Raw genomic sequence first — 8,068 nt, 5'->3', positions numbered from 1 at the left:
AGTATATCCTTCCTTGCGTAAATGTAAGTGAAAGGCCAAGGCAGACTTGACATATTTACCTGCCAGCTCCAAGAATCATCTCCCTGACTTCTTCTGAGTCATAAGATTCTCTCAAAAGAAAAATTCTGCTATTTTGAGGAAAATTGCTCTTCATCCTAGTCCTGAATCAGTGATAAGAATAGTTTCTTCATATGGAGACCCAGAATCTGGGACTTCTAGAATCAACTGAGATTCCCTAAAATCTCCTATTTGTTGTTTCTCTTCCAGTACGGTGCCATTGATTCTTGCATAAAATTCTGAAATGCTGGCTCTTGGTGACTTTCCTCTGTAACTCTGTGGTCAGTGTCATCAGTATCACTGTCAGCTTCCTCATCCTCTTCATCCAAGGTGCCTTGAGTCAGGGTTAAGTCAGAGGGGTCCAACACAGGAGATCCGCTCTCTTTGGCAGTCCCTGTGTCCAAGGCTACAGAGCCCATATCTTTCCGAAGGCGGTCCAGTTGTTCTTTCTGCTGTTCACTCTATGCACTGGCCAATGATTTCTTCAGACGTTCAGATGATACTCCCTTTCATATTCTTCTGCAGCACTGGTGATTTGCACAAAGAGTTCATCGAAGCCAGTGCCCACAACAGCAGAGACACCCACCACCCTGAGTGAACTGTAAAACTCATCTAATACCAGGCTCATTGAACGGGTCAGGTTACTGACATATGTAGTTTCTTGATTCAAGGCATCTTGGAAAGCCTCAAAATCCTGCATCCATTCCACTGCAAAGCTGTGATCAATGATGTCAGTTTTGTTCATAACCATAATGAAAGGCAGCTTGGTTTTGTACAAGATGCTGCAGGCATACAGCATATTCCACATAAACGTCACTGGGTTAGTACTTCTCTATGTGTCCATTACATAGATGACAACTGTTGGGAATGAGGATGCCAGGGCCTTAGTGATGATTGTCCCAGAAGCTGACCAGGTGAATACCTCAATCTGCCCAGGTGTGTCAATCAAGACATATTTAGATGTGTTCTGGGCCTTCTCAAAAAATTTCATCACCTGATCAAATCTGGTAGCAAAGAGATTGAGAGAGGTTACTATGCCACTGTTGGGCCCAAGGCCATATTGTTTCATGACTTCTTTCTACTTCACAGTGTCACGAATATTGGCAGGAAAGGGGACTTCGTGCATAGCTAGGTCCAAGTTGATCACGTAAGCTGGACAGCTTTGCCTATGCAGGTGCCTCTTTAGCCTCTGTAAAAAAGTGTTTTTTTTTTCTGGAACCTGCCATTGCCAACACCAACAGACACACTGGGAGATTAGAAGTTCCCGAAGCCCCGGAATCCGCTGCTGCCGCGGGGGCTGCCATCTTTCCCCTTGAAATGATGAAATTTTTAAATTGTGAAGCTTTTGCATATTCTGATTTTTTTTAAAAAAAATTATTTATTTTTTACATGTACTTTTTTGCATTACAATTCTTAATACATATATATACCACAGTTTTTAATATCTCTGTTTGTAAATAAGGTATGTTGGCACCCAATTCAAGTCTTCATACATGTACTTTGTATAATGAGGACCATCACATTCCACCATCCTTGCTAATCCCCTGCCCCCTCCCATTCCCTCCCACCCCTCTTCCCTATCTAGAATTAATCTAATTCTTTTTTAAATTGACTGTTACTATCTTTTACCAGATTTTCTGGGATGATTGCTTTCTTCTTCATTTGCTGGAACTCATTCTGTAATTTATATTTCATCAGGGTTTGAAATTGCAAATATCTTCTTTTCATCTTCTATCTATTGACTTTGTTTATTGTCTTTGTCTCCTTTATTGACTAGAAGATCCTACTTTTTTTGTAGCTACGTTTATAGTTGGTTTGAATTTTATGTTTAGTTCTTTGAACTTTATTTACAAAGTCTTTTCTTATCTCTAGTTTCATTCATTCTTCTAAACTTTTATAATTTGTTCATATTATATTTAGGTACTTAATGTATCTAGAATCTATACTTAGGTGAAGCGTTTAGAAGGCTTTCAGTTTCACACACATCTATATGTGAGGCAGTTTGCATTAGTGATTAATATCAAAGTTTCATTTCTTGCTTATGTTCCCTGTAGGACATGGGTTTGCTGTGGCTAGGCTCCAGGGTAAGGCTTGAATTTGAGTCTGGTCCTCCACATAGTTATTCATTCCATGGTTGAGGTAAAGAAAATCTGATGTGGGACATGCCTAATGTAGAGGAAGACGGAAACAACAAGAGAGGTTGAAATATGCAATCATCCAAAGTTTCTGCTTGCATATGGCGTGTGCCATGACCACTCCCATTTCCTTCCTAAAGTCAGGTGGCGGAGCCTAACAGGATCACATTTACCTCTCATGGGTGGGAGGAAAGAAAGAGGGAGAGTAATTATTTACAAACAATGCCATCTAGCAACTTCTCAACACACATGCACATCCTTACATATAATGCATACATACATGTATATGAATATATACACACAATTATATAAATAATCTATCACAAATATATATTACTATGGTTTTAGTATCTTTTATCGGGTAGGAAAATTTCCCTTGCACCTCTATTTTTTATTTTTAAAGACTGGCTTAAGTTTCCAGGCATTTTTATTCTTGCATATAAACAGCTTATCAATTTTGATCATATGGCTAATTATATTGCTAGGTTGATAATGAAACTTGCTTGTGTGTATTACATTAGTCCAATTTTATATGCTACAGAGAAGCATACAGTTACCAAGTCCAGAAAACTAGATGTTACTTTTGAATACCCTCTTCTCTTTACATTTTAATATCTAAATTGTTATTAAGGTTTATAAATTATACATATTTTATATCATTTCCCCCTTTCTCCTTCCATTCTCTATGACTACTTCCTTAGTCAGATCTTCATTATTTCCTATCTGTCTATAGCTCTTGATACTTCTCCCCATATCAAGTTTTGGTTACATTTAGCCTATTACACACATTGCTACCAGAGTAGTATTTCTAAAATAAATATCAGATTATTTTTAATCCAATTAGCATTGCCCTGATGGTCTATGATGTTGAACATCACTTTATGTATTATTATTTACATGTATTTTTCTTGTAAAATGCCTGTTTCTATTTTTGACTTGAATCCAGGGTAACTTAACCACTGAGCCACATCTCCAGCCCCTTTCTTTTTAAAAATTTAAAATTTTCCTAAATTGGTAAGTTGCTGAGGCTGGCTTTGAACTTATGATTCTTCTCTCTCAGCCTCCTGAGTCACTGTGATTACAGGCATGAGTCATCATGCCCAGATTGACCTTTTGGATATTAAAAAATTTCCTCATTTTCATTTAAAATTTAACAGCATAGAGTTTTTCATCTTATCTTTTTGATCTGTGATGAATATGTAAATCTTCTTATTTTAAATTTATAATATTAGTTATTTGACCACTGTTTTCTTGCTTATTCTTGTATAAATTTATTAGCTTTGTTGATTTCTTTTCCTCCAAGAATCAGCTTTTGGCTTGTGGTTGTCTTTGTTTTTAGTTGTATTGAATTCTTCTCCTCTTTGTAGTTCCCCTGCTATTAATCCTTTGTTTTTTAGTTTTTAGGGTTTCTTTGTTCTACTGTAAACATTTTTAAAGAAAATTTTTTTGAAATACCACTTCATGCAAAAATGGAGGTAACCACTGTAAAGAAAGCGAAAGGAGACAGAAGCAAGATGCAGAGGCACAGTGGCAGGATGGCAGGAAGGCAGAAAGCCCCAGTCCAAGCTGCCGTCTTTACTTATACAATAGGTTACACAAGGTCACTGGCATCAGTAGTACATTATTGTTCATTGTGTCCTTAGGCAGGTTGCAGAGATAGCAACATTATGCAGCTTATTTCTCAGTTACTATAGTTGCAATGTGCAATGTTAGGAGCTTTGTGCAGCTCTCAAGAAAGTCCATTGTTTAAAGTTACTGTTCTGTGGACACGCTCAGGCTCAGCAGAGCTTGGTGAAACACCGGTTGTCTACCAAGAGAGTTCCTTTATTTCCAGGAGCTCAGTGTCTGATATCAAGGTCAAGGCTGATAAGACTCTCATACAGACCTTCCTCATGCAGAGCATTGCCATAGCAGCTAGACATTGCACATGTATTAGTTACCTTGCTAGTTCCTGGGGGAAACTGCACAATATTCCAAGTGTGGAAAAATGAGTGCCTGTTACCCCTAAAGAGTTTGCTCATCAGAGGAACGCTGTCCTGTATATTCCCACAGCCCAAATCCTTACAAACACAATTCTTACTATTATTAGTTAAGTACAGCTGTCAAACAAATCTGCTTCAATATAAAAAATTTGAGCAACAAAATAAAAAAAAATTAGCTTGGTGAAACTGTACAGAATTCTGCATCCAAAAGATGTATAGTACAAGTGTACATCACACAGGTTTTAATATGTAATGTTTTGTTACATTATTAATTGTTAACCAGCACCCTTTATTGTAAGTTTTCAACACTTCTTCTTTGACTCATGAATTCCCCAGAAATATGTTTTTTTAAACCAAACGTGAAGGTTGGGAATTTATCTTTTTGATATTAACTTTTAAATTAGTGATAGCAGGATGTAAATCAGCTCTGTGTGCTATGCCTCTCATCTTTGAAATTTGCTGGGATTTATTTTGTTATCTAGAAGTACTCAAGTATGCTTGTGAAGAACTTGAACTCTTCGATGTTTGGATGGAGAATTCTATAAATGCCCACAAGACTAATATTTTTAATTGTGGGGTTAAAAAATTTCATACCCATGTTGTATTTTGGTCAGTTGAGCTTGTTGTTAAAGATGAGATCTGTAGAAAAATCTCCCTGTGCTTTAAAAATTTTATGTTAAATTTTTGGATTTTACTTCATTAGGTATGCACATATTTAAAATTTTAGGTGGTCATAGTGAAGTGAAACTTTTATTAGCAAGAAATAACTTTTTACCTTTTTCTTTCAATCATGCTTTTTATCTTAGTCTTTTTTGTATATAATTATAGTTATACCAGTTTTCTTTTGTTTACTGTTTGGACAATATGCACTTACTTTGTATATAAAATAACTATCTAATATTGAAAAATCTAAGTATTCACAGAAGTATAAACAGCAATATATTATGAATCCATGTAATTGGACAATTATAAAATTTTTCAAGTCTGTTCTATTTTTAATTTGCCTTTTCTTGTTTAGCGATGTTGAGGACCTTTTCATATACTTTTAGGCCATTTGTGTACCTTGGGAGAAATGTCTATTTAAAATCACATCCAAATCCAATATCTTGAAGCTTTCCTGTTGTGTTTTCTTCTAGGAATTATAGAGTTTTGGGTCTTACATTTTGTTATGAAATTCATTTTGAGTTAATTTTTGTATATGCTATAAGGTAAGGATTCATTTCTTTCTCATGCCTGTGGATATCCAGCTTACCCAGCACCACTTGTTGAAGTGACTATTGATTCCCCACTGGATAGCTTTGTCTAAGATTATTCGACACCATGCATGCAAGGATTTACTTCTGGGCTCTTTACTTGGTTCTATTCATTTTTATGTCTGTCTTTATGCCAGTCCCACACTCCCACACTGTCTTCAGTTCTGCAATTTCTCTCTCTTTCTCTCTCTCTCTCTCTCTCTCTCTCTCTCTATATATATATATATATATATATATATATATATACATATATATATATATATATATATATATATATATATATATATACATATATATATAATTTATTTTTGTGGTGCTGGGGATTGAACCCAGAGCCTTGTGCATGTGAGGCAAGGACTCATCCAACTGAGCTATATCCCCAGCATCCTGCAATATGTTTTGAAATCAGGGAGTGTGAGGCTTCTAGATTTTTCTTTCTTAGAATAGTTTTGATTCCTTTATGGAATTTAGGATGGAAGATCCTAATTGTTTTTATTTAGGTAAAGCCATTGGCCTACTTTGGGAAATATCTTCTCCAAAGACGATTTGCTTTTGTCTTCTTAGCCCTTCAGAGGTTTAGGTTCAGCATGGTGGCTTAGGACTTAGCTCTCACTTTCTTGCTGTTTCAAGCATGAATATGCCACTAATGGATTTCCTAGGGGAATTCATTGCAGGGTATCCATGCTTTCTTTTCATTTTGCACATGGAGACCGGCTCCATGAAGCTCTCAGGTGCTGGCAGCTCTATTTTCTGCTGTTTTTGCCTTAGTGGTCTACTGTTTTTGGACTGAACTCTATGCCTTCAAAGCCCAAGTCTCTCTCCTCTGCTGTGCAGCTCCAGGCTGAGCTCTTGTTTATGTTTTAATTTGTTCCTTTGTTATGTCTCTGTTTGCTTTTTTTTAAAAAAAACATTTTTATAGATGGACATGATACATTTATCTTATTTATTTATTTGTATGTGGATAGAACCTAGTGCCTCCCATGGGCTAGACAAGTATTCTACCACTGAGCTACAAACCCAGCCCTCTGTGTTTGCTTTGGAAGGAGTGTGGTTAGAGATCTCCCATTTGGAGTCAAACAGAGCCCCAGAGAACGTGTCCCATCTGTGTTCTGTTTGTGCAGTAGTAGGAGCTCCAAGGTTCCTGACAGAAAAACAAAATCCTGGATTCCAGAGTTTTAAACATAACTATACTTCAAAACACCCTTGCTACCCAGCAGGAGAGACAATTATAAGGAAAGCCTGATCAGTTATAGACAAAATAAGGAAAGTATAATTTTCTTTGCAACCTGGCTACAACTGAAACACAAACAGCTTTTTGACTGTGATGTGGAAAAAGGTGGAAGATATTCACTCTTATGGCAATGCACAAAATAAAAACAAGAACACAACCTCTTAAGATGTTATAAAACTCAAACTTGTCCTTGAAACACTGAAGGGTGGTGGAAAATGAAGTCATTGAGAAGTGACAGATTCTGGAGGCACAGGTGGAGGAGAAAGCTTGCCAGACTGATAGAGAGGTACTGGCAATATTGGTGGCAGGGCAGGGAGAATGGAGTGTAGAAACCTCCCAAATGCAGCGGAAATGTACTTGACCTAGTCGGGCATGTAATCTCAGTGGCTAAAAAGTAGAAGAAAACTCTCTAGTCTTATTTATTCTTGAGGCGATTGGAAATGAGGGGCTCTTCTACAACTGATTCAAAATGTGAAACTGAGTGCCGACCCACACCAAACTCCAGGGTCACACATTGAAAAAAATGAAGGAAATTAGACTTGGGCAGGAACAGCTGTGGCATTGCGAGGAAAGGCTAACCAGCAGTAAATTCAATCTTAAACATGGCTTCCTTGTCCAAGATTAACTAGATAGTTGGTGAAATCCAAATGATCACCTCCCCACTTTAGCAATGATACAGAACAAGGAGATTGTACAAGTTTGGTAATAAAAAACAAAGCAAAAAACGTTGTGTAACTCAGTCTCCACTATTATCTATATACCAAAGGTCTCTGATTTACCATGGTTTGACTTACGATCTTACAACTCTAAAATGATGTGAAAATGATACACATTCAGAAGGAGCTGTACTTTGAATTTCGATCTCTTTCCAGGCTGGTGATATGCAGCACCATACCTTCTCTAGACACTGGGCAGCAGCTGTAGTTCCCAGGCAGCCATGTGACCACAAGGGTGAACAGCTGACACTCTGCAGTGTACTCTGTGGCTAAGCTGTAAAGTTCAGTAGGTTTGTTGCATTAAATGCATTCTTGACTTAAGTTATTTTCAACTTATGATGGGATTATTGGGTTGTAAGCCCATCCTAAGTTGCTTAGCATCTAAATTGTACATCATTGGATTAGGATGTTCAGTATAACAGGAAATGCTTCTAAATTCATTTATGTGGAAATGAGACCCATACAAAATACAAAAATCAATCAATAAAAGAATCATAGACAACCCAGAAACCAGAACTGGCAGAAAATGATATAGATGAATTCTAGATAGGGAAGAGGGGTGGGAGGGAAAGGGAGAGGGCAGGGGACAAGCAAGGATGTTGGAATGTGATGGACATCATTATCCAAAGTACATGTATGAAGACACGAATTAATGTCAACATACTTTGTATACTACCAGAGATATGAAAAACTG

General features: G+C 37.0%; 1 pseudogene; it reads right to left on the bottom strand.

Moving 5' to 3' along the window:
- Window positions 1-245: 245 nt before the first annotated feature.
- On the bottom strand, window positions 246-1,361 carry LOC113178009 (GPN-loop GTPase 1 pseudogene; annotated as a pseudogene).
- Between the last annotated feature and the right edge of the window lie 6,707 nt (window positions 1,362-8,068).

Source organism: Urocitellus parryii, chromosome 11 (assembly GCF_045843805.1).
Source record: "Urocitellus parryii isolate mUroPar1 chromosome 11, mUroPar1.hap1, whole genome shotgun sequence".
NCBI classification, from domain to species: domain Eukaryota; kingdom Metazoa; phylum Chordata; class Mammalia; order Rodentia; family Sciuridae; genus Urocitellus; species Urocitellus parryii.
The sequence above is the reverse complement of the archived record's forward strand: the minus strand, read 5'-3'. Positions and strand labels throughout refer to the sequence as shown.